Below are 27,315 nucleotides of genomic sequence, written 5' to 3' on the forward strand. Positions count from 1 at the left end.
CCTGAGATTTTTTTTTTTTTTTTTTTTTTTTGAGAGCATCTTGCCAGTTGCTATGTTGGCTCAGGCCGAGTTTAAATTTTCAACCCTCTGGCCTCAGCCTCCCAGAGTGCTGAGGTTATAGGTGTGTACCACTATGTCCAGTTAGGCTTTTTTTTTTTTTAATTTTGTTATTAAAGTTACAAAGTGATAAGCCAAACTTCCATCTCTTTTTATTTTTTTATTGCATTGGTTTCCTTTACTTTCCTTAAAACTAGTGAAAACTTCTTTAACACTAGTTGCAATCTTTGTGTTCCTGAGGATTTGGTAGATTAGGCTTCCCAGCTCCGCCCCCATATTTTCCATCTGTGCATCTAATAGAATAGTACACTGCTGTGGAAACAGCTTTCACACGTCTCTCTTGTTTCTCTTATGCGTGCATGTTCACACATGAACGAAGCTGAGTTCCAAGGAATAGACACTTCTCTGAGAGCAACTCATTGTTTCATGCAAATGCTCTCCATGGCAGCAAACACTTTCAAAGAAAGATATTAGAATTAGTGACCCCTTCCCGCCAAAAAAATACCTTAAAACTCTTAAACCTTAAAGAAATCTGGTAGTCATAGCTTTATTTCTGAAAGAAAAAGTGCAAACCTGGTATAGTAAGGCTCTTCTTTCCTCTGATCTTTTCCTGTTTTCTCTCTCAATTTATTTTAACATCCCCTTTCGTGGTCTTACCTTTCAGAAAGTTGATTCAGGCCTTCTTGCCAGCTCCTGGCAGGAGAAGCTGCAGGGCTTCTGGTCCTAAATTGTGGTTTATATTTCTTCTGTATTCACTGCCCTACTTCCTTACCTCCTGGTGTCCTGCTGGCCTTCTCCTCATCAGAAAGGACACTGTCATATAGTGACATGTAGCTTTAGAATTTGATGGTATCAATACTAGTCTAGTGATTTGGACAGAATTTGCCAATTTTGCATATGTAGTCTTTTTAAAAAAATAATTTTATTGGTACATTTTAGATATACATAATAATCACATTCTTCATAGGGCATTTGTTCCCATACACAATACATCTTGATTCTTCTTTTTCCCCCAATTCCCTTAGTATATGTACTCTTAAATGAGAAGATATTCCCTCCTTAATACCATCTTTCTTTCTCCTTGCCCCTCTAGCTTCCATGAGCTCTATTGCCGGGGAAATGGAGAATTGTTTATCATGATTAATTCTGGGGCATTACCTTACAAAGTCACAAAATATCATTTCAGAGCAAGATGACAGGGAGTCTTCCTGCAGTACCCAGGGAACAGGTTGACCTTTCAGTTACATTTTTTTCAGTGTCTTTATGGGCCTATTTGAAGAGAGCTCAAGCAATAGTTAGGATTAAGCAAAGAAAACTAATTTGGAGCCAGAAGGATAAGAAGCTTAAAAAAGGAAAATATGGTGACACACAATAAATAGAAGCTTGAGCTTTTAACCTCTTCTTTCTCTTTTTGCATTGATTTTTTGGTTTTCTCTTCCAGACTTGAGAACTGTCCATTATTTTCCTGGTGGTGGAATGAGGCTCTTGCTGGTGATAGCCTGCTGAGATTCAGGCTGGTGGGGAAATGGGCATGGGTTGCCTTCAGGTACTGTTAAATCTAGGGATTTGGGTTCACCTGAGGAAGTCATAAACTTCTTTTCATTTCTAGACACCCCCTGCCCCTGGATTCTTAGCATCTAACTATATTTTCTATATTTAACTATGTAACTATATTTTCTATATATAACTATATTTTCTCTGTAAGGGTGTGGGAAGAAATTTTCTCGAAAGTTTGAAGTGTCTTCTTGAGTCATTTTGTATACTTCAGAAACTCAGTCTACTGATTTGTGAATTTGTCTTCCTTAGGTGTTTTCTAATAAACACTGTAGTAGTTCTTTTGGGATGCAGGTAGTTTGATATTTAAGATCACGGCCTTTAGAGTCAGACCTGCTTTCTAATTCTAGCTCAGCAATCATTTAGTTCTGTGACTTTGGGAAGGTGGCTTAACCTCTCTGAGTCTCACAGAGGAGGATAATGATGTAGATTTGGTGTGAGTCCAGTGAATAAATAATGTTAGCTATAATGTTATTGGGGATACTGATGGAAAATCAAATTAAACTTTGCTATGGTTTGAGTATATCCCCCAAAGGTGATGTATCAGAAGCTTAATCCCGAATAATGTTGTAAAGTCAGGCCTTTAAGAAGTGATTAGAAAGGCTGGGGATTTAGCTCAGTGGTTCTGCCACCTGTCTTGCAAGCACAAGATCCCCGGTACCAAAAAAAAAAGAAGTGATTAGGTGAGTGAGTGTGCAGGTGCGTGCCTATAATTTCAGCTATGTGAAAGGCTGAGGCAGGAGGATCACTATTATGAGGTTACCTTGGGCAATTTAGACTCTGTCTTAAAATAAAAATAAAAAAAGGACTGAATGTAGCTCAGTGGTAGAGTACTTACCTAGCATCCACGAGGCTGAGGTCAATTCCCAGTACTTCCAAAAATAGTTACTAGGTCATGAGGGTGTTGAAGTCATGAGTGGATTAGTGCTGTTGGCACAGAAGTTGTCTCCTGATAAAAGGAACGAATTTGAGCCTCCTCTTCCTGTAATGCTTTCTGCCATGTTATGACACAGAAGACCTTCATCAGATGCCAGCCCTTTAATCTTGAAATTCTCAGTCTCCAAAACTGTAAGAAATAAACTTCTATTCTGTACAAACTGTCCAGCAGTGGGTGTTCTATTATAGCAGCACAAAATGGACTAATCCTAACCTTTTTTCAAGTGAAAAGAAAGTAGAAAGTAGTTAAAAGAACTTGAAAGAAGATAAGTGAATGAGAGAGAGGAAAAATAAATCATGTAGCAAAATGAGACACAGGAGAACTCTGGGTACTATGATGAGTTACCTATTGTTTTACTACTTTTGTAAATTCCAGATATTCCCCTTTTTTAATCTGCTGGACTGATTGTTCTCCCAGGAAGCCCTCCTGGCTCCTCAGCAGAGATTTAGTAGCCACAGTAACCGTGGTGTCCTCCATTACCAATATGTCATTATTTTTACAAAACATATGGCTGTGTTTCACCACCTGCATTTTAAAGTGTTGTAAATAATTAAAGCTGAACTGTACTTGTCAGAATAAGTTCAAAAAGTACATTTTGAGATGTAGTACCTTTGTCCTGACAATGTGTTTATTAGCTTGCTTGTTAATTTCAGAATTGGTTAGCTTGAGGCACCTCTGTGCCAGCTGGCTCATGCCAGTACTTAACCCAAAAGCATCCAGAGAGGGATGCAGGGAAGCTTCTTCTCCCAGTGTTTCTGGGGAGTCATAAAGTGGTGAACAGCGGTCCTTCTCAAGGGCAGAAGGGAAACTGAACTACCTGAGGACTGTTGCTCCTTCCCCAACACATCTGTGGGAAAGAGTAAATTGTGGGCTGATGGAGCAGAGCACAGAAGTTAGAAGCTTCTTGATAATTTGCAAAGCAGTTAAGTGAAAACAAGTAAGATTACAGCCTTTGTTCTGTTTTCCTTGCTTTCTCATGAGGATGTTGAATTCTGGGCTGCTCTATTTTTCTCCCTACCTGCTCAGTAAAACACTAAAAGGCTGTTTCAGACTCCCATAAGCTTTGTTTGTTTGTTTGTTTTTTGAGACAGGGTCTCACTATGTAGTTGAGACTGACCAGGAACTCACTATGTAGCCCAGGCTGGTTTTGAACTCACAGTGATCCTTCTGCCTCAGCCTCCTGGGTGCTGGGATTACAGGCGTGTGCCACCATGCCCAGCAAGCTTTGACTGAGATGATAGTGGAAGAAAGGAGAGGCTCTGAAGGCTCTGCAGCAGAGGAGTTGTCAGTGCCAGTTGCTTCAATTCTGGGTAGGGTCACTCATCAGACATTGGAGAGTTCCAACTTGGGGAGGCTGTGGGTAACAAAGGAGCAAGAGACAGCACTCAAAGTGCAACCTGGAGGCAATCACAAGGATCCAGGTTCAAAGCCTGGTTTTGCTACTGCTACTGGGAATATTACATTCCTGTGACTGCTGTAACAAGTGAATGCAAACTTGGTGGCATAAAGTAACAGATTTATTTTCATGCAGTTCTAGAGGCCAGAAGTCTGAAAAGATTATCACTGGGTGGAAATCAAGGTGTTGGCAGGGCTATGCTCTCTCCAGGGGCTTTACGTTACATTATGTTTCTTGCTTTCCAGCTTCTGGGGGCTATGAACATTCCTTGGTTTGTGGCCACATCACTCTAATGTTTTTTTTTTTTTTTTTTGTACCGGGGGTTGAACTTGGAATCTTGCACTTGTGAGGCAGGCAGTGCACCACTGAGCTCAATCCCTGGCTCCACATCACTCTAATCTTTAATACTACCATCTTCAAACATCTTTCTGCTTTGTCTTTTTTTTTTTTTTTTTTTTTTTTTTTTTTGCTTTGTCTTTATATCCCTTTTTTATGTGTCTGGGTCAAATTTTGCTCTGTCCTTTTTTTTTTTCTTTCTCTAAGAGAGAATCTTATGACAGTCCAGCCTGGCCTTGCACTCATTATATATCCCAGGCTGGTCTCAGACTCAGTGTCCTGCTTCAGCCTCCTGGGGGTTACAGGTATATATTACCATATCTGGAATTCTGCCTCTGTTTTCTTTTTCTTTTTTTTAAAAAGAATACTTGTGATTGGGCCGGGGATTTAGCTCGCTCAGTGGTTCTGCTGCCTGCCTCACAAGTGCAAGGACTCGAGTTTGATTCCCCATACCATACATAAATAAATAAACACAAACTTAAAGATGCACAATAGATTAAAAAAAAAAAAAGAATACTTGTGATTGTATTTAGGGCCTACCTGGATAATTGAGGATGATATGGAAATCTCTAATCACATCTGCAAAAGGTAACTTTTTAATTATTTGACTTTCTAAGGTAACTTTTACATTTGTTTTTTTTTTTAAAGTATGTGTGTGTGTTTTTGAAGCAAAACCTTTATTGGTACATTTTAGATATACACAATGGTAACATTCATCAAAGGGAATTGTACCTGTACATGATATAGCTTGATACTTTTTTTCCCATTCTCTTTTCCTTTTAACCCTTCTTCCCCTCCCTATTTAAGAAAAACTTTGTTTCCATTTTTTTCTTGTTTTTTTTTTTCCTTTCCTGCTAAGGTAACTTATAGGTTCCAGAAATTAGGACCTGATATCTTTGGAAAGCTACTATTCTGCCTACCATACAGGGTGACCTTGGGCCATTGACTTTCACCAGTGTGTTTTTTTTTTTGTTTCCTTTTAACCCTTCTTCCCCTCCCTATTTAAGAAAAACTTTGTTTCCATTTTTTTCTTGTTTTTTTTTTTCCTTTCCTGCTAAGGTAACTTATAGGTTCCAGAAATTAGGACCTGATATCTTTGGAAAGCTACTATTCTGCCTACCATACAGGGTGACCTTGGGCCATTGACTTTCACCAGTGTGTTTTTTTTTTTGTTTTTTTTTTTCCTTTCCTGCTAAGGTAACTTATAGGTTCCAGAAATTAGGACCTGATATCTTTGGAAAGCTACTATTCTGCCTACCATACAGGGTGACCTTGGGCCATTGACTTTCACCAGTGTTTTTTTTTTTTTTTTTTTTTCCTTTCCTGCTAAGGTAACTTATAGGTTCCAGAAATTAGGACCTGATATCTTTGGAAAGCTACTATTCTGCCTACCATACAGGGTGACCTTGGGCCATTGACTTTCACCAGTGTGTTTTTTTTTTTGTTTTTTTGAGGCAGGGTCTCACTGTGTAGTTGAGACTGACCTGGAACTCACTGTGTAGCCCAGGCTGGTCTCGAACTCACAGCGATCCTCCTACTTCAGCCTCCTGAATGCGGGGGTTACGTGTGCCACCATACCCGGCAACTTTCACCAATGTGAATATGAGCTTATTTCCTTATTTGTAAAATAAAAATAGTAATAATGTCCTCCGTACTGACTTTCATGAGACTTGAACAAAATCTTGTATGCTAAACACTTGGCAGGTATATAGTTGTAGATATCTAGTATTACTATGGATAGATATATTCCATTACTACTACCTATTGTGGTTTGGGTATCTTCTGTGAAAGGGAGAGAATTGTTTGCTAAATAGAGTTTATTTGTGCTAGGGCAGTTCCCCTTATACATATGTTGGCTCTCCCTGCCCTGGAATCTTTGGCCATCACCATTCATGGTCAGCAGATATCCGCAAGACAATCCTCTTATCTAGTTTTCCCATTTCTCATTCTGTAAACTGGTCTTTGGGAACATGTCTTTTCCTTCAGGGGGTATTATGGACTAAATATTTGTGCCTTCTCTCAAATTTACATGTTGCAGTCCTAACCCCATGTGTGGCTCTATTTGGAGTAACAAAGTAATTAAGGTTAAGTGCAGCCATAGAAGTGGATCCTTCATCCCATAGGACTAGTGTCCCTATAAGAAGAAATTCCAGGGTCATTTTTCTCTGTGTGCACACATTGAAGAAATGCCATATCATGTAGGACATTATGAGAAGGTGACTGTCTGCAAGTCATGATGAGAGAGCCCTCACTAGAAACTGAATTGGCTAGAATCTTGATCTTAGACTTCTGGTCTCCAGAATTTTTGGAAAATATTTTTTTATTGTTTAAGCAACCATTCTGCTATTTTCTTGTGGTAGCCTGAGCAGACTAATTCAGGGGCTGTAACGTGACTGTTAAGCACTTGTGCTTAGACACTTAGAAATAAGCTTTATTCCCAGTAATCATTCAAGATAGCTAGCTGTGTTGTTGCTTTCCCATGGATAATTGTAACTGCACAATGAAAGAGGGAAGAGTATTATTTTTACAGTGGTATTTAGTATCTGATAGCTATTAGCCAACAGGTATGTGTCCCCAGTGAGGTACTGTAAATACATTTTTATCTGTTCTGTGCCCTGCTGTTTCATGAACACATCCCTGAAGCATCTTAATTTTCTTTTTCATACTTGTCTTCAATTGAGGAATGTTCTGATTTGCAACTTTGGGGGATAATTACTATGTTCATTAATTTTTGTTCTTCTCTTCTCTTCCCTTCCATTTATTTCTTGTTCCATGAGAAGTTTTTCCTCCTAAATCTACACTTAACAGGAGACAAGTCACTTGATTAAAGGGTATTTTATAACACTGGTTTCTGTGGTCCCCTTGGCATGGTGGTAGAAGGCTATGTCAGCTTTTTCTTACCTGGGTAAAGGTCTCTCCCTGGTTTGGGATCAGATAACTGAAGAGATTGTGGTAGGAGGTTTGTCTTACCCCAGGCACATCAAAGAATGTTTTTTTGCACTGGAGTGTTTCTGAGCAGGAGGCAGGGAAGCTTACCTGGTTTTCTTTTTAGTAGTGGTTCAGTCACAGACATTAATCAAACAAGTATTATATACAGGACATTGTGCATAGCATTGTAGGAGACATGGTTCTTGGCTTATGGAGATGATCAGTGCTTATTAATTAAATGAATACATGGTTGGATAGAGTGACCTTACCATTCAGAGACCTAGGGGCAGGCCAAAGGGTCAGTGCCTGGACACTAGTCAATGAGGGCTGCTGTAACTTTACCTGGATATGTAACAGTTAAGAAAATCTTCTTGAAAGTCATGATGTCATTTAGATCTGTAAGAGGAAACAGTAGAGGGGAAGGCTGGGTTGATGATGGCTTACTTTGGGTTTAATTTTTCCTGGAATTTTGCTCAGGTGAGAGTCTTCTTCATTGTAGTTGGGGACTGTTACATATATTCTGTGTAAGTGTAGAGGTTTTATAAATGTCAAGTGATCATCCAAGATAGTGGAGAAAGGAGGTAGAAAAATAGCAGTCTGGACAAGTTGGCTCAGGATAGAGCAGAGGTCAGGATGAACTGTGTGTAAGTGAAATTCCTGGGAATAGAACTGAAGAAGGTGAGAAAGCCGAAGACAGAAAGGATTTGATTTAATCTGGAACATAATGGGAGTTTAGCCTGAAGAAGTCTGACCTTGAAAAGTACCAGAAGGATTTCTGTCAATGACAGTGAGGCAGAGTGTAGTTGGCTTAGGACACTGGCTGAAGAGAAGCGCTGGGAAGATTGATTTAATTCTACAGCCTCATTCTCTGTACCATCTACATCCCTTATGTATGTCCATTATGATTCTTCTTACATTATGTGGTAATTGTATAAATGCCCTTTCTGTCTCTTAGAAGGTAGGACAGGGGCCTAAGTCATCTCCATACTGTTACTGAATGCTGTTCATTACATAACAAGTGGTACAATAAATGACTGATGAAAATGCTTAAGGTTAAGTCCTGGGCCAGTTACTGAGGGGTTGAGGATGTAGTGGTAGTGGCAGTGGCAATGGCAGCAAACAGCTGTAAGAGGTGAATAGGGTAGAACCGAGATGTCAGCCTGACAGACTGTAAATCATCCCTCAGGGGTTTATTAAATATTTCTTCTGTGTGGAGGGTCAGACTATCAAACTAGTTGGGGCTGCATAAATGCAGAATGGCAGAATGGATGTGGCCCTTTCTCTGCAATGCTTATCTAGCAGGGAAGAAGGACAGTTATACAAGAAAGTATAACCTGGGCATGGCGGCACACACCTGAAATTCTAGGACTCTGGGAGGGTGAGGCCGGAAGATCAGAAGTTTGAGACTAGGCTGGACAATTTAGAGACTAAGAGCCTGTCTCAAAAACAAAAACAAGGGCCGGGCATTTACCTCAGTAGTTGCGCTGCCTGCCTTGCAAGTGCAAGGACCTGAGTTCGATCCCAGTACTCCCCCAAAAGAACCAGAAAAAGATGGGGGTTGTAGCTAAATGTGAAGACCTTTGATTCAATCCCCATAACCCCCCCAATATATATATATTAAATGCTGTGATCATGGAGTGGTGACTGCTTTGGGAGCACTGAATCTTCCCTGTGGAGAAGATTGGGAAGATCTCCTAGGGGAAGTATCTTTTAAATTAAAACCTTGGATGAATAGGAATTTGTCAGATAAAGAGGAAAGAAAATGGCATTCCAAGCAGAGGGAATGATGTGCAAAAGTGTGGAGGTGGGAGACAAGAAATCTTAGAGCAGTAGGAGAAATTTTGTATAAAGGCAGCTGTAGACAAGGTGAGGAAAGAGAGGAAACTGTGGGTATTGATTGGCTCTGGATGGTAGAGGGCTTTAGGTATAGAATTTGGCCTTTATTTTGAAGGTCTTGGAAAAACATTAAATAGTTTCTAGTAGGGGTGGATGGGTCAAATTCAAGCTCTGGATATAGAAAAATGTTGCTAACATTTAATCAAGATATACACTTGTACTGCAATTTGTTGATCTTGTACCCTGGAATCCTTTGACATAGTAGCGAAACCTATCCATTAGCTCCAAGTCACAGTCTGAGTGTAAGAATCTGACACGTGGAGAATGTGGCCTGGTTCAGGCCTGAGTGCCTGGTGTTTGATCTTAGCCCCATAGCCCAAGGCGGCATAGCTGAGTGAGTGGTGTTCAGGACTGCTGCTCCCACCTCTTTGGCAGCTCTCTCAGCTCTCACTGCAGAACCGCTGCACACCAGATTAAAATTCCTCAGCAACTGTATATTCCTCCACTCTTCGCTCTCTACAAATTGAAAAATTTTATGACAATGTCATATCGACAGAAAAAGCTTTAAAAAGTAAGACAGAAATAAAGACCTCTTTGCTAATTCTCCCTGCAAGGGAATTTGAAAAAATATAGAAAATCTAAGTTTTATGTTAAATATCCTTAGGGTTTCCTTTCTTTCCCTTTTAAAAGTTTTTTCCATTAACCAAAAATCTGACAGAGATGCTTGCGGGAAGATAATTTCTTTAGGCTGGAGCTTAAGCTCCATGTTGTGAGCTTTTTAATTTTCTTTCAGCGTCAGTGTGTTGGGACCCAACTGTGCAGTCGCTGGAGCTCATCACAGTCCTGTTGCTGGGCACATTATCTCTGTGAATCTATATGTTTTCCCCTTGTACCTACCTAATGAAAGCCAAATTAAATCAATTTTTAATCAAGGACATGAGTGACAGTTTTTTTCTTAGAAAAGAAACCACAAGGCCCCAAAGTACTGGATGGAATAAGTGAAGTTTTTATTTGCATGTATGCTGGTAGGCATGGCTTTAATGTCAGGAAAACTGGAGGCACTGTTTTTGGAAAGATGCCATGCCAGGGAGATGAAGGAGAATGCTGCTCTTCCTGCTCCTTTCTTTCACAGTTGTGCACACCTGTGTGTTCCTGGCATTTTGCACTGGTACATAGTACATACTAGGTGCTTGGGGCATCCAAATAAATGAAATGGTGTTTGAGTGAGGCCTTCTTTTCTTTCCTGTTGCCCCTCTCTCTAGCTCCTTAGTCTACTGTTTGTTCATTTCTTCATTTATTTGTTCAACAGACATTTATTCCTCTGTGCTGGTATGAGGGCAAGTTCTAGGAAATTGAGTGAAGGAAAGGTTTCCGTTGAGTTGAGGCTGGGAGGCATGGCCAGATCTTTCCTTCCTCTTCAATGTCTGTCTGTCTGTCTATCTATCTATCTTTAATTTGGAAAATAAAGCTCCAAGGTATTGTCTACACCAATGTCCTTTTCCTAAAAATTGCCTTATTCCATCTGCTTTAGTGGATGCAGATGATTTCACCAAATGGTTTTCCTTATAGCAAGGGTTTCCTTATAGTGGAGGGTGTAGGGATGAGGACTTCTCAGTTCTTGTGGTTTGTATGGCCGTAGGGGGTGGACTTTTGGGAACCATTCTGCCTTACCTGGGATTTCATTCCCATAGTCATAGGTCTGACTTTAGGCTCTGGACTCTCAAATGCACTGGCATTTCCAGAGGACTTAGGCAGGCACCAGACCTTCCCTGTAGCCCACTTTCTAGCATTTGCTGCTATTGAATGGACTCTCTGAGCGCCTCTCTTCATCTGAAGGAAAAAGTGGCGTTTGTTGAGAATCTTTATAAGGGCTTGGATGTTGGGTATTCCAGAAACCCTGGGCTGAGCAGATAAGAGATCCATTAAAGTTCTGTGCCTTCTGTTTCTTCATTGTACTGCTCTGTTTGGGTCCAGCCTCAATGCAAGCCTGTGGGGGCTGCCTTTGCCTGGAAAGTGAGGGTGGATTTGAGTTTGGGAATGTGAGCAGGAAGACTGGGCAGGGAAAAACTTAGCAGATGAAATTGATAATAATTTTATGATAGATGGGCCAGGGGTAGGGGGTAAGGAAGGGAAGGGAGAGGGAAATATTGAGAGCAAGTTCTGGCTTGGGCAGGAGAGCAAGTTAGTTTCAGAAGAGGATCAGGTACATGGAAGGTAAAGCAGGGGCTCACTTGTTGAATGTGAAACATGTAAGAAGAGACTATAGCACACATATTCCTTAGAGAAGGGCGGCACAAAGGCTGTGCCCAGAATCTCAGGCTGCTTTCCTATTCAAGTTGCCCAGTGAGGGTGGACTACTGTGGGTGGGTGATACAGTTCAATTCCAGATGCTGTTTACTGGCTTCTTCTATTAAGGAAGACAGAAGTTAGGTGTAAGAGTAAATCACTGAACTACAGGGTAGTTAATAAGCAGAATTCATAAATTACGGTGAACCACTTCTCCAAATAGCAGTTTTATAAACTAGCAGGCTTTCTTCTTGCCTCTCTTGTATCTTCTTCACCATTATGCAGTTCTGAAAAGGAGAGCAGTGCCAGAGGTTTGCTAGGACAGTACAGTGAGCTGTGGGTTTGAAACCTAACTCATGTGTCTGGCAAAGTCCGTCATAATGGTTCTGCCCGTAAGCCCTTTGGTCAGCATATATTCGTTGAAATAAGTTCATATTCCTAGTTTAATGCCTCTGAGACTTCAAAGAGCATTCAGGCCTCTGCCTTTCTCATTGTCCTTATTTGGCTAACCCCCTTACCTCTTTTAAGCTTCACAGCTCACCTTTTCTTGGAAGTCCTCTCTGCCTGCACCCCCTGAAGGATATCTCTTCTCTTTGCCTCAGAGTCATCTCTGACAGAGCTCTTTAATGCAAAAGTTGCTGTAGCTACCATTTGCTCATCTGTCTCTGTGGCGCTCCTGGACCCTTTTTTACTTATTTTTGTATCACAAGCACCTGTTACATATCTGAGATGAAGCAGGTTTCAACAAATACGTTTGGAGGGATATAGAATCTTCAGTTGGATGTGTTGGGATAGCAACTGATGTTTGTTCCCTAGCAGGCAGGATAGATTTATTTGTCTTTTCAGTGTGTGGATTTTTGCTCTTTTGATAGTGCTCTTATATGGGAGGGTAAACAAGATCTTTGCAAACAATATTTTTTTCTGGATCAACGTGACTGTTAACTACTCATCTGGGGTTGAAATGGCTTTGGTGTGGATGTGGAACTACAGGTAGTAAATGAACATTGTGTCTGGGCTGTGTAGGCATACTATTCCTGGTTTTTGTTTTTGGATGCTCTCCACATTCCTGTGAGCTACAATCCAAACATCTGGCTTCTTTGAAACCAGGACTTGTTCCTGTTTGTTACCTGAGTTTCCTTTACCTAGTGTTTTCTGTTGGCATTGCTAGGGGCTGCTGTGGATGTTTTAAGGAAAGCTGCCACAAGAGGAATCCCTGAGCAGTGAAAGACAGAATGGAATAATTGGAAAATAATTCCCTCATACTTTAGGAGGGCAAGCTCTTTAGGCAAAACAGAGGAAGGCATAGGGAAGGGCTGACTGGTAAAAGTAAGGCCAACTACACATGAGGTGGTCAATCTGAAGATCAGATAGAAGGAACTGGTCCTCTGCTGTAAGGATGAACCAGTGTGGACCACGTGGTGTCTCTCACACTTTTTTTTTTCTGGTACTGGAAATTGAACTCAGGACCTTGTGTTTGCCAGGTGGGCATGGCACCACTGAGCTACATCGGGAGCCTGCCTCACACTCTTGTTGTTTTTAAAATGATGGTGCCTTGACACAGTAGTATTGGGTTCAGGACAGCTACTGTCCAAAATGTAGGTTCCCAGTGCTTGCTGATCCCTGTCCAGATGTGCTCTGCCTGGAGTCAGTGAGACAGACTGTTTCCAGAATGTTTACCTGGGCATGTAGCTGGCATGTCACTCCCTTTCAGCAAATGTGGTTTGGTGAGTAGGCTCACTGGCAAGCTGTCCCCATGGAGCTTACTATAGCAGGAAAGAATTGAGTCCTGATGGTGTCCTCATCACAAACTCACTCACTGGAACTGAGTCCCTTTGCAAATTCCAGTCTAGAATGCTGCTGTTAGCTGAGCTGTACCCTTGTCAGTTGCAGGCTGATGACTCCTGGCATGCTGGGATTTGGTTGGTGGCATCTTGTATGGCCCCCTGACCCCAGCTGCTGTCATAAATCCTGTTGTATACCCTTTGCACGCATGTCTGAACATTTTGTGATATACTGCTCTAAAGCAGAACAGATACCAGATGGGAAAAGTAACTCTTTTGGCTTTATATATTTTTTAAAAGATGCACTTTAAAAAATAAATTGTATCCTGGCTTGGCACTTTTCCATGCCCAGAATGTATTTATTTGTCATGTTCTTGCTGCCCTATGGAGACTAGCAGACCTGTGAAAAGAAATCACCTCATTAGGAGACTAGAAAAAAACTAGGGCTCTCTTGGCCCTTCCCCAGGGATATGGGCCACTCCCCTTCCACATCCTGCTAAGGCCAGGGCCTAGAATTAGCTCCTCAGGGCAATATGTTCTGTGCCAGTATCCAAGGATCTTAAGGGATTTAAGCAACTAGTAGACTAAGGGATGTTTAAACTTAGTGTGATTTTTGTTGACATTAAACACAGTTATTTAAATATCAGTTAATTAGTGCTTTTTAATAATGCTTCTTGAACTTCTTGGTTACTGTAGTTGACATAGATACTTGACAAATGCAAGTTCATTGTGGAGGCGTGGGGCACAGTTGAATGTGGACTTGGAAGAGAGGAGGAGAGAACACATAATTTACAGCTGCTGAAATAATTCAGCCGTTTCTCTTGCTGATTACTCTCCTCATCTATTCTGCTGATGCAGTGAATTGTTAATGGGATAGACTCTTTCTGTGCCAGTCAGGATTGGGATGAGGCCATTTTGATTGTTGAGAATAAACTCAGATTGAGAGGATCATTTAAGTTTGAAACTTATGTCACATTCCCCTCAATGCCAATATAAGATCTGAGGTTTGGGGTGTTCTGTGTTTTGAGGGCTGCATTCTGATGGGTGAAGGTAGGCACTGAACTGTGGAATGTTGCTCATTGGGTAGAGAAGGCCAGTAGGAATGAATATGTAGGGCTTGGTCTGTAGAGCATTCAGACTGAGTTGTCCACAGACAGAGCAGATACCTTTATGGAATGGTTAGTGAACTTTTTGAATGTTTCCCTGTTTGAAAGAGCTCCATTCACCCTTTCATCTTTCCACTCTCCCATTAATTGAGTTTCTTGTTCATCAGCCGTACTTTACTTGAGCTTGCTGTGTGTTAGAGTTGCACTAGCTAGGTATAGAACAGTGGATGAGTATGCCCTCAGGGAGTTCATATTTATAGTAGGGTTGTGCAGCTCTCATGATAGATGCACAGAGAATTATGGGAATATATGGGGGAATAACAAACCATGGCAAATAAAATCTAAGAAGATAAAATTGAGCGTCTGACCAAGTTAGGCTTATCCCAGTAGTTGAAGGGTCTAAAAGGTACATTTGCTTTAGAGAATGGATGGATAAAATTTACCACATTAATGGGTTAAAGATAAAACTAAGTGATAATCTTTGTACATGTAGGAAACCACACGATAAAATGTAATATTCATGATAAAACCTCTTAGCAATGTAGAAAAAAGACAGGAGCTTCTTTACTTTGACAAAGAATATCTACCAAAAAATGACAGAAAACATCATTTTTATTTCTTAAATTTTCAAATGAGAGAACAATACAATATTCCCATGTACTCAATATCCAGTTTTAACAATTACCAATGGATAGACACATTACATTGCTTTAGCGTGATAAGTTATATATAGCATAAAATTATTCATTGTGATTATTTTTAAGGGTAGAACTCAGTAGCATTAAATATATTAATGATGTTGTATAACCATCACCACTATTTAATTCTAAGCATATTTTTGGTCCTCTCAAACAAATTCTGTGCTTGCTAAACAATAATTTTTTTTTGAGACAAGGTCTTGTTTATTTGCTAATTTACCCTGGTAAGGCTCAAACTTGTTATCTTCCTGCATCAGCCTCTCAGTGTTTGCACCACCACACTTGGCTGCCCATATTTATTTATTTATTTGTTTGTTTTTTTGGTACCAGGGATTGAACTCAGGACTTTGTGCTTGATTGGCAGGTGGCTTCGGAACCACTGAGCTAAATCCCTGGCCCTGTTTGTTTGTTTTTTGAGACGAAGTCTCCTTATATCGTTGAGGTTGGTCTTGAACTCACTTTATAGCCCAGGTTGGCCTTGAACTCCCAGTAATCCTCCTGCCTTAGCTTCTCAAATGCTGTGATAACAGATGTATGCCACTACACCTGGCTTCAACTGCCCATTTTTAAGTTGGGTTTGTTTTAGGAATTATTTATATTTTTTATATTTTAGATATTTATATTTTCTGGATATTATAACTATATCAGATATGTGGTCTGTAAACATTTTCTTTCATTCTCTAGTTTGTCTTTTTGCTTTCTTGATAATGTGTTCTGATGCCCCCCAAATTTAAATTTTATTAAGGGTCAATTTATCTGTTTTTTTCTTTTATCACTTATGATTTTGGTGACATATTTAAGAAATCATTGCCAAATCAAAGTCTTGAAGGTTGTTATTATATTTTGTTTTAAGAATTTTATAATTTTACCTTTCAATTTTTAGGTCTTTGATCCATTTTTAGTCAAGGGCACACTTGTTAAAAATCAATTGACTGTAATCCCAGCTCACAGGAGACTAAGGCAGTAAGATCACCCTGACTTCAAGGCCAGGCTAAACTATATAGTGAAACCTTGTCTCAAATACAAACAAACAAACAAACAAACACATAAACAGACTGTATCTACTAGGGAGGTTGAGCAGGAAGATCCCAAATTTGAGGTCAGCTTGGGCAGTTTAGCAAGACACTGTCTCAAAGTAGAATTTTAAAAAGGGTTGAGGATATAGCTCCATGGTAGAATGCTCCCCTAGCATGTGCAAAGCCCTGGGTTCAATCCCCATTAGTACACATGTTCATGCACATATACAGTATACACAAATCAATTGAATGTAGATGTGAGGGTTTAATTCTGGTCTCTCACTTTTATTTCATTGGTTTATATGTTTATTCTTATGTTAATATTATATAGTTTTTGAGACAGGGTCTTGCTATGTAGTTCAGCCTGGCCTCAAACTCACTATATAGCCCAGGCTATCCAATTCACAGTGGTCCTCTTGCCTTAGCCTCCTGAGTGCTGGGATTACAGGTGTGCACCACCACGCCTGACAGTTTTATACTTTGACTACTCTAGCTTTGTGATAAGTTTTGAAATCAGGACTTGTGAATTCTTTTAACTTTGTTCTTCTTTTTCAAGATTATTTTGAGTATGAGCCAGACATGGTGGCATACGCCTGTAATCCTAGCATTTGGGGGCTGGGGTAGGAGGACTGCTGTGAGTTCAAGGCCAACCTGAATTAAAAAAAAAAATTGAATATTCATGGTCTTGCATGATTTAGGATAGGATTTTCCGTTTCTGTGGAGAATGCCTCTAGGGATTTGGTAGGAATTTGATTGAATTTATGTATTGTTTTGGGTAGTATTGTCACTTTTGCAATATTAAATCGTTTTTTTTGTTTGTTTTTGTTTTTTTGAAACAGAGTCTCACTATGTAATTGAGACTGACTTGGAACTCACTATGTAGCCCCGGCTGGTTTCAAACTCACAGCGATCCTCCTGCCTCAGCCTCCCAAGTGCTGGGATTATAGGCGTGTGCCACCACACCTGGCAATATTAAATCTTTTAATACATAAACCCAAACTGTACTTACATTTACTTAGGTCTTTAATTTCTTTAGCAATGTTTTATGGTTTTCATTATGTAATTTTTTTGCCTTCTTGGTAAAATTTGTTCCTGAGTATTTTATTCTTTTTGATGCTATTTTAATTTTTTAAGTGATAACTTTCTGTTTATTAATTTATTTTGTTTCAATTCTTTTAAAAATTATTGTATATTGGTTATACAGATAAATGGGTTTCATTTTGGTAGATTTGTACATGCACACAACGTACTTTGATCATTTTAACCCCCTTCCCCCATTCTCCAACCTAGTGTCACATTTTGGGGGGGGAGTTTCATTGCATATATTTTGATCATGGCATTCCCCTTATTTATTTGTTTGTTTATTTATTTATGCATACATACATACAAGGTCTTACTGTGTAGTCTAGGCTGGCCTTGAAATTGTTATGTATCTTGGCCTGGCCTTGAACTCACAGTTCTTGTTTCAACCCCACTCCTAACTTGGTATTTTTTTTTCTTTTTATCATCCATTCTTATATCTGTCTATGATCTACCTATCAATCATATTGAAGGTTGAACCCAGCATCTTTTTTTTTTTTGGTACTGGGAACCGAACTTGGGTGCTTGTGCTTGCAAGGCAGGTGGCGAACTGCTGAGCCAAATCCCCAGCCCAAATGCAGCATCTTTGCACTGAGCTACATCCCCAGCCCTTTTTCCATTTTTTGTTTTGAGACAGGGTCTTGCTGAATCACTAAGTTGCCCAGCCTAGACTTGAGCTTGTGATCCTCCTGCCTCAGCATCCTAAAGTGCTAGTTTTTTTTTTTTTTTTCAAAGTGCTAGTGTTACAGACATATGCCCCTATGCCTGGCTAAATTTATTTTTTGAGACATAATCTTGTAGTTCAGATTGGGGTTAAACTTACTTTCTTGTCAGAATGCTGCGCTTCATAGGCTTGTACCACCATGCCCAGCTGCTGGATACTATTTTAAATAAAATTGCTTCCTAAATTCATTTTCAGATTATTTATTGCTGATATATAGAAATATAGAAATACCACCCAGGTATCTTTTCTTGTTCTTAATCTTAGGGGAACAGCTTTCAGTCTTTCACCATTAAATATGATGTTAGCTATACATTTTTCATATATGTCTTTTATTATGTTGAAGATGCTCTTTTCTTGACTAATGCTTTTATCACAAAACAGTCGGTACTATATTTAATTTCGTTAAATGCCTTTTCTTCATCAGTGGAGCCAACCATGATTTATTCTGTGATTAAAACTATACATTTCCCTCAAAAAAATTGTGGCACACATCTATGATCCCAGTATTCAAGAGGCTTAGGCAGTAGGATTGCTGCATGTTCTAGGCTAGCCTGAGCTCTACATAGTGAGTTCAAGGTCAGGCTAAGTTCTATAGTGAGACCCTGTCTCAAACAAACAAACAAAAACAAATAAAAACAAAACCTCCCTTCATTCTGTTAATATGATGTACTACGTTGATTTTCTTGTTGAGACACCCTTGTATTCTTGAGATGAATGCCACTTGGTCATGTTGTATAACCCTTTTATTTTTATTTTTATTTATTTATTTTTTTGAGACAGGGTCTCACTATGTAGTTGAGACTACCCTGGAACTCACTGTGTAGCCCAGGCTGGTCTAGAACTCACAGCGATCCTCCTGCCTCAGCCTCCCAAGTGCTGGGATTACAGGTGTGTGCCACCACATCTGTTTTGTATAATCCTTTTAATATGCTGTTGAGGGCTGGGGATTTAGCTCAGTGGTTCCACCACCTGCTTCACAAGTGTAAGGTCCCGAATTCAATCCCTGGTACCAAAAAAACCCCAAAACAAAACAAAACAAAACAAAGATTAAGAAGTAATATGCTGTTAAATTTGGTTTGATAATATTTTGTTCAGGATTTTTTGCTTGTATCCCCCCACCCCATCAGGGATTGAACTTGTGAGGCAGGCGCAGCACCACTGAGCTAAATCCCTGATCCTGCATGTATATCCTGAAGGGATATTGGTTTGTAGTTTTCTTGTATTGTCTTTTTCTAGTTTTAATATCAGGATAACACTGATATCATAGGATGCATTAGGAAGTGTTTCTGTGTCTTCTGTTTTTGGAGGAGCTTGAGAAGGCTTTGCTGTCCTATAAGCCCTGGTCTTTCTGGCCTGGGGCTGCCAATTTAGAGCTCTGGCCTGGTCAGTTTTTTCATACATTTTGTCTTGGAACTTTTACCTTTGCCATCTTTGAAGAAGCCAGGCAGGAAGCTGCCCTGGCAAACAGGATCAGGTTGATGAGCTGGACTTTAAGACTGTGGCTTTTCTTGTGTGTTCTGTTCCCCTGGGCTGATGGATGGATGGTCCAACCTCAGGCTCCCTTAACAGGAACAAAGCCTCTGGGAGCAAGTCAGCTGAAAAGGGAGTGGCTGTATGTTAAAAATAATACTTGATTTGGGCTAGGAATATAGCTTAGTGGTAGAGCAGTTGCCTAGCATGTTTGAGGCTCTTGAGTTTAATCCCTAGCGTCAAACACAAAAAAGTGTTTTCTCATATATCTAACATTTCAAAATGAAAGACTCCACTGAGCATAGTCTTCACAATTTAAGTTCACAAATAATCATAGAGGTAATCACACTTTTTAAAGTAGTAATTCATACATGTGTGCTGTTGTGTTCTTGTGCTTCCACTCAGCAGTATCATCATTCAGCAGGATTTCATGTACCTCTTGAGATAGAGGAAAAAAGGAGGAAAAGGGGAATTTAAAAAAACTGAGATACGTTTTGTACATGTACCTGTGTCCCACAATGATTGCAATCAATATGTATGTTCTACAAACATATACTATTAAAAATATTTTATGTACCTGTTTTCATGTATCACTTCAATCTTTTTTTTGGGGGGGGGGCCGGGGATCGAATTTGGGACCTTATACTTGTGAGGCAGGCAGTGGCACCACTGCCCTTTTGATTGTTTTTTCTGAGTCAGGGTCTCTCTTTGTAGTTCAGGCTGGCCTTGAACTCACGGTGATCCTCCTGCCTCAGCCTCCTGAGTGCTGGGGTTACAGGTATGTGTCACCATAGCCGGCACTTCAATCTATTTTTTAAAAACTAGTTTAATGGCAGCATTGTTTCTAGTTGTATTGTGTTGTTTGTTTGTTTGTTTATTTTTGAGATAGGGTCTTGAACTCACTATGTAACCCAGGCTGGCCTCAGATTTGTGGCAGAAGCCTGCCTAGACTCTAGTAGTGCTGAGATTATAGGCAGAAACTTCCATGCGAAGTTTATTCAACAGATTATATTTGTATCTGCATATTTATATTTTTGCATACTGACGATTGAACCCAGGACCTTCACACTGAGCTATATCCTTCACCCACTTGAATTAATTTATGTTTTTTTTTTTAATTTTGAGAAAGGGTCTTGCTGAGTTGACCAGGATGGACTTAAATTTGCTATCCTTTTGCTTCAGCCTCCCAGAGTACTGGGATTACAAGCATACACTACCACATTTGGCAACAGATATTTTTTGAGTACCAGGCACAGTGCTGGATAATGATATAGCATTGGGTTAGTCAGACAATTGTCCTTAACCTTATAGAACTCCCAGTCAGGTGGATTCTAGTAGTTGTAAATCTGTGGAATAGAAATAGAACTTCATGGACCTCCAAAGACAGCCCTAGGAGGAATGAGGAGGTTGGGCATTCCCTAACTCTGGTTTCTGTTGTTGACTTCTGAGATGCAAAGGAGGACTTGGCAGAAGAGTGGCAGTTCCACTCATAACCAGACTCTCAGCAAAGCCCAGGATGGGGAGCCCTGGGACCATAGCAGAGGTGGCTCTGAAATGGGGCTGCTGCAGCAGGGAGGACGTTTCCTAGGCAATACTCTGCTTAGTATTTTTAGCGCATGGTCATGGCAGAACTAAATGTAGTTTCTGATCCCAAATTGGTAATAAATGTAGACATATTTAGAGTCAGAAACAATGCATTTAAAATCCTCTGCTCCTTAATTGTCTTGCCAAGTGCTGAGTTTAGGTTTCTTTGTTTCTTGGCTACCTACCCAGCCTCCCACCTTCTCTTGGAGAAGGCGCTTGGATTTTCTCTGGGTGTTGGGTGGGATTGTGAAATCCATGAGTTATGGCTCTCTGTGCTGTGTTGAGAGGCATCTGATTTTTGTGTTTCTGCCCACGTATGTAAATGTGTATGTTTTAAAATTCATTTCCCTTTCAAGTTTTTAAAGCTCTTGTATTATAAATAATCTTGGGCTCTGAAGCATGTTAAAAATATAATGTTGTAGTTGCTGACTTACCTGGAAGGCGTAGTCATTGCCAATGTGGTAGTAGCAAGTTCTGTGTTTGATGACCAATCCTCTTATTTCCATCAAGTGTTTCTGTAAGTAAATGCTGTTTTCTTGGGGCTCCTGGATTAGGTTTAAGGAGGATCCTAATTGTTACCTATTATCATTACAAAATTGAAATTTGTGTTTCAAACTGCCCAGGACAGTATCCAAAATTTTTTTTTTTTTTTTGGTACTGGGGATCGAACTTGGGTCCTTGCGCTTGTGAGGCAGGCAGTGGAACCACTGAGCTAAATCCCCAGCCCCAGTATCCAATTTGTTCATGGCATGTTTCTCACGAAGGTTTTCTTTTTAATAATTATGCTATCTTAACTTCAGAAGTGGAAAGATGTGAACAGAATCTCAACCTCCTGAGGGACCTTTTGTATGTTTGGTTCCGTAATATGGTGCCCAGTATGCTCAGAGAACTGAGGTTTATCTCTGCGTTGTACTTGTTTCTAGAGTATAAATGTGTACTTATAATTCACAGTGGCTCAGAATATGGGTTGGTATTTTACTGATTTGCAGATAGTTCTTTTGGAGCTATAGACTGGAAGTCTTATTTTCCTCTCTATTTTAATCCCATTAAGAGGACCTTACATTAGAAGCACAGAGACAACAGGGGAAAGGAAAGATAAACTCTGATCCCTCTCTACCTGCAGATTGTGTTGTGTGGAAAGAATGTGTGGAATTTTGTGAGGTTCTTTTGGAGCAGAGTATAGGGACAGTTCATCATGCCTATTGTCAGGAAATCCAGTTATTACCTATTTATTTACTCAAGCAGATACACAGGTAAGACCATAATGAGTTTAAAGGGGGCTTCAACTAAAGGGAGCTAGCTACTAATGATCATTTAAAGGGGGATCAAGTCATTCTCAGAACAAATAAGGCAACAAGCTTAGATGGATTTGGTAAGTAAGGTTGGCTAATGTCCTGTAATGTTCAGGGGTACAATTCTAAAAGATGTTTCTTTTCTTGTGATACTTGGTTCACCAGCTGAACATGGTCAGCTTATCCTAGGAATTGCTCAGTTTCTCTTGCAGTAGGTGCCATCATCCTGTGCAAATCTGGCTTAAGGACTGTAGGTGCTCTGGTTCTTACAGCTGTTGAGTACCAGCCATTTAAACTTCCCTTTTCTTCTCTAAGTTTCTTATTCAGTCAGGATTCTTTAACATCGCATCTCTATACAATTTCTGCCGAGTCCAGGCATTCCTGATCCTTTCAAGAGAAATCTGTGGCCATATTCTGAAGGTGAACAACTTCATTTCCTGGCTTCTGGGGTGTCTGCCATCCTCCCCAGGGATCACTCAGCACCTGCAGGTTACAGAGCAACAGGGGTTGTAGTAGAGTCACTTGGGCCTCCAGAACAGAAGAGAGGCTACTTGGTTATCCAATTGTTATTTTAAAAGAATAGAGAAAAGGGAAGCCCTGAGACCTTTGCTCTAAATGCCAGCTTCCTTTTCCCTGGGTGGTTCCAGCAATCTAGTCTGTTGCACTGCTTTGAGTACTTTTTTTCAGCCTGACTTTTCCTTAGTGGTAGAAGAGCAGTAGTGCAAATTTGGAGACAGCGTAAGCTGGACTCTGAAGTATCTGCTTGCTTTTGGTAAGCTAGTACTGATGCAGAGAGCCAGCTATCCTTGGTTAAAGGTTTCAGTGGAGATGTATGTATAACCATTGAACATGTAGTCTAGGTGTGTGGGAAGACTCATGTCTCAGGAAAGCTGGACTCCAAGGAAGACAGTCCTATATAGGATGAAACCCCCACTGCTGTTGTTTATTCTGTCTTTTGTTCAGATTTGCTCCTTGCAATAGTTAATAATGAGTTAATAATGAAAAGATGGAAATAAAGTGGTTGTAGATGGGGAGGGGAGGAGGGGGTGAAGGGAGGGCAGGGACAAGGGGAAAAAATGAGTACCAAGACTTGTCATGTAGAGGTACAAGATCCCAACTATGAATGTAACTGTACTGTATCCCTAAAATGTACCAATAAACTCAATTAAAGCTGGAAAAAAATAATGAGTTAAAGGCTTCTTGAAACCCTATTTCATGTCAGATACTGAGCTAATATGCTCTGTCTTATTGTTTGGTCTAATGACCACACTCCTAAATAGTTACTATCAAAGTCCTTTTACAGATGAAGGAATTGAGACTTGGCCAGATTAAGCATCTAGCCTAACGACACAGAGCTAGCTAGTCAGGGAGGCCTGAGTTGAAATCGAGAGCTGATGTTTCTTCCATTGCAGTGGAGTGTAAATGGAATAGAAAGGAGCTCTGCTAACCTTGGTTCTTATCACCAGATACAGGCTAATCACTCTCAGGACCACAGGCAGAGTCAAGGAGTAGCCAGTCCCCTTGCCCACTGTCTGCTAGGAACCTCAATTTAGGGTCTAGTAAAAATTGCCCTGGCCATGTCCAGACTATTTCTCTAATTTATCTGGTCATTTTCAGGTATGCTGTAGTTAAGCTCCATTCATTTTTCTGTGCTTCATATTCATATCTTTTTCTCCTGTGTAGAAACAAGCTCATCTTAGATGGGTGGTAGGGTGTCAGGATCATATAAATAGTTGGAAATGAGTTTAGAGACTGTCTTGGCCAGCTTTTACTGAATATAGATTTCCCCTCCTCTCTGCTGAGTTCTTGCCAGACATTTGGGTATGTATGTATGTATATCTATAGATATAGATATACATATATATCTATATCTATATATATATATGGGGAGTGTTTGGCACTAGGCCCTGTGAGGGGGGAGCAGCGATGCTTTGCTGAATGTACAGCTAGCAGCAAGCTTGAATGATGAGGGGTTAAGAGATTAAGCCACAGAGGGAGCCAGTTCCTGGCTGTAGTCTGAATCTAGAGCATTCTTTCATTTGAATGTCTCTGCCTCTGCTGTGGGCTGGGCTCTATAGTATCAAGGACATTCAGTAATCTAAGGGTGTGGATGTTGTGTGGTATAGAAACTTGGACATGGTAAAGATGGGTCTCTCCACAAGAGGGCCCTAGTAGGACCATTTAAAAATTACTGCCCTGGGTGGCAGATTTAGCTCAGTGGTTCTGCCACCTGCCTCGGAAGCGCGAGGTCCTGAGTTTGATCCCTGGTACTAAAGAAAAAAATTCCTGCCCTGACAAAATGTGCCTTTTAAATTTTTTATTGTTGCAGAATAAATAAAATGATGAGTCCAGTTTCTTTGGCTGATTTCACAGACCACTGGAAAAACAGCATGGTTTGTAGGAAGAGTATAGGTTTTGGAGCCAAACTGGCTCTGAGTCCTCACTCTGCTGCTCTCTGGCTGCATGAACTCTGGCAAGTTACTTAACCTCTCTGAATTTTGGTCCCTCATGGGTAAAATGAGCAGCATATTAGAAACACCTCAGAGAGTTGTTGTGAAGAGTAAATGAGCTTCAGTACATTGCTTGGATCATAGACAGTACTCCATAAGTGTTGACTGTAGTTATTATTTGACAATTTATTTTCCTTTGGGATACCCAGTTATTGCATTGGAATACTGGTGGATCAGGTGTCACTATGGTATTCTCTCTCTCCTCCTCACCATTTAGTGTAATTATGATTATTACATCTCTACAGAGTGTAAGAACTAAAGCTCTTGAGCAGTCTGTGACATGGCTTAGGCTCATACAAGGCAGTATTATGCCTGATGGAGTTTCATCTTGAGAATTTCCTCCCTGCCCAATGCTCCTACTGGTGTGACTGAGCCCATCGCTGTCCCGAGGATGTATGTGTCGCAGCGGACTCTGTACCATCATGGGAACTTATTGTATGGCATTGGAGAATCTCTGCATAGTTCTACTGGAGGTCCCCCTTCCTCTGTTATTAAGACCCTAGTGGAATGTTGAAAAAAAAAATCTCATTTAGATAAGTGGTCCTAAATTTCCAAACTTCAGTGATCCTATTCAACTTTTCAAATCATCCTATCCTTGTGCCTATGACTTGATTTTCTCTTGATTCTCTCCTCTGGACCCTTATAATTCTGTGCTAATCTTATTGTTGCTCCTCTGGGTTCCTTGCTTGTCCCCTTTCTTTTCCTAACCTGCAGGCATGAATTAAAGACTATTCTTAGCCTGCTGTCCTCAGGTTTGTCCCCAACACTGTGACTCTACTCTTGTTGCTTTGGTTGTCACCTGTGTGCCAGTGGCACTAAAACGTTACCCTGCTTTAACCCTCTTGATCTCTTTGTCTTCAATGGGTATGACATTGCTGGAGCCTTTCTGGTCCACTGACAATCTCTGTGCCTAATGGCACTGGACTATGGTTGTTCTGTCTGTAGATACCTAGTGCCTTCCATGTCTGTGGGTTCTTAGCAGTCTAAATGAAAATTGGGTCTTAAGCACCCTTCTACCTTCTTGAAGATCTGTACTTTTCCTTACTGGATACAGGTTGGGTAGGTCACGTCTTTCCATCTTGTGGGGTATAGAATATTGAGAAAAGGATGGGGAATACTTCTTTGCCTGTCATCCTTTCTTGTTTTGCCTTCTTTCTAGGGCTCTATAATCTCAACTGGGCCTGTGGAACCATCCTCTGCTCTCTGGTAGGACCAGCACCTGGCCATTGGAAAGGCTTCTTTGGGCTCTCCCTTGCTAGTTGTAAGAGTGACTTTTGGCTTTGTAACACTCTGTTTAGGTAGAAGCTTGGGTTCATTATGAACCTCCCACCTGCCAATAGCCTCCTTTACTCATTTTCCTTCCTGAGTGCTTTGGCTAAGAGAACATTCTCTCTTGTTTGCTTGGCTCTTGGCATAACTTTAATAATTGGGACAAATTCTGTCTTCCTTGTACAAAAGGCCAGTTCTGAGTCCATTCTAGCCAGTTGGGCTGGACTGCAGTGAATAGCCATGCTTTTACTCTTCAAAGGCTTTTTCTATTTTGCTTTCTACCTTTTGAATTTCTATTTAGTTTGTGTCTTAGGGAAAAAAGCCGTTTGCCTGACTATTCCAAACTTATTTCTCTTGTCCTTCAAATTATTTTTTAAAATTTCATTTATTTTTTTAATCCTCTGCACGTTGTTCTCCCTTGTCAGGGATGTCCTTTCAGTGTCCTCTTTGCATTGTTTTTCAGCTTCATATTTGTCTGCTTAAATTAGGTGGTGAGCTTCTGTTTGTGTAGAGGTGAGTGACTGTGTGTGTGTATGAGTTTGTGTAGCCCATAAATAGTAATGAATGTGCGTCTGTGGGAAAAGCTCATCATCTGCTCTTCAGTGTGTAAAGCAGGGGATTGTCTTACAGCTGTTCCTGCAGCTGGCAGTTCTTCATTCCAGGGGCTTGGCTCTCTGGACATCAGAATACTGGGAAAAGCTCTGAGTGGGCCAAGATTGACATGGGATTTCAGCAGAAAAGTTGCTTGAGTCTTTCCATTTTCAAGCCGAGAGTCCCCCTTTAACATCTGTTTTCTTTATCATCTGAGAGTAGATACCCAACAAAAGTCTATACTTCTAGTTTGAGTCATGGGTCAGCTGGACAGTATGCGGATTTTGGAAAGGTAGGAGCTCTGGGGAGTGATTCCAGTGTGCCGTGCCTTGCCTTGCCCTGGCTGTGGCTGTGGGGCAGGACTCATCATCCCAGTTTCTTTTATTTTATTTTATTTTTTGGTACTGAGGATCGAACTCAGGTCCTTGCGCTTACAAGGCAGGCAGCAGAACCACTGAGCTAAATCCCCGGCCACATCATCCCATTTTCAATGATGGGAGAGACAGCCAGCTGTGAGGGCCTTGTTTAATCTACCCTACCTCTTTTTGAAATAGTAACCCCACCTGGGATCGAACTCAGGACCTTGCAGTCGGAGGCAGGTGTGGCACCACTGAGCTAAATCCCTGGCCCAAAATAGGAACTCTTATTGTGTTCATTTTATAGGTAAAGAAACTGAGGTTTATGTCCTGGATCACATAGCTATAGGAATTGGCAGAACCAATAACTGATCTTAGGTTTGTCTGATTTTAAATCCATATGCTGTTTTCTACCCAATTTTTTTTTTGTCTGTTTGCTTCAGTTTCCTCCTTATAAAATACAAACAAGAATTTATGTCTTTTCACTTTTTCTTTTTTTTTTTTTTTT

At 40.5% G+C, this 27,315-nt stretch overlaps 1 protein-coding gene and 1 pseudogene across 2 annotated transcripts in view; one reads left to right on the forward strand and one right to left on the reverse strand.

Moving 5' to 3' along the window:
* Positions 1 to 887, reverse strand: part of LOC104855128 — a 4,983-nt pseudogene extending 4,096 nt beyond the window's left edge.
* Sil1 (SIL1 nucleotide exchange factor) overlaps positions 1 to 27,315 on the forward strand; it is a 255,643-nt gene that overhangs the window by 32,163 nt on the left and 196,165 nt on the right. The gene's annotated exons all lie outside the window — the stretch shown is intronic.

The sequence above is a fragment of the Fukomys damarensis genome, unplaced genomic scaffold, assembly GCF_012274545.1.
Source record: "Fukomys damarensis isolate Sample0158 unplaced genomic scaffold, DMR_v1.0_HiC HiC_scaffold_3, whole genome shotgun sequence".
NCBI lineage: Eukaryota > Metazoa > Chordata > Mammalia > Rodentia > Bathyergidae > Fukomys > Fukomys damarensis.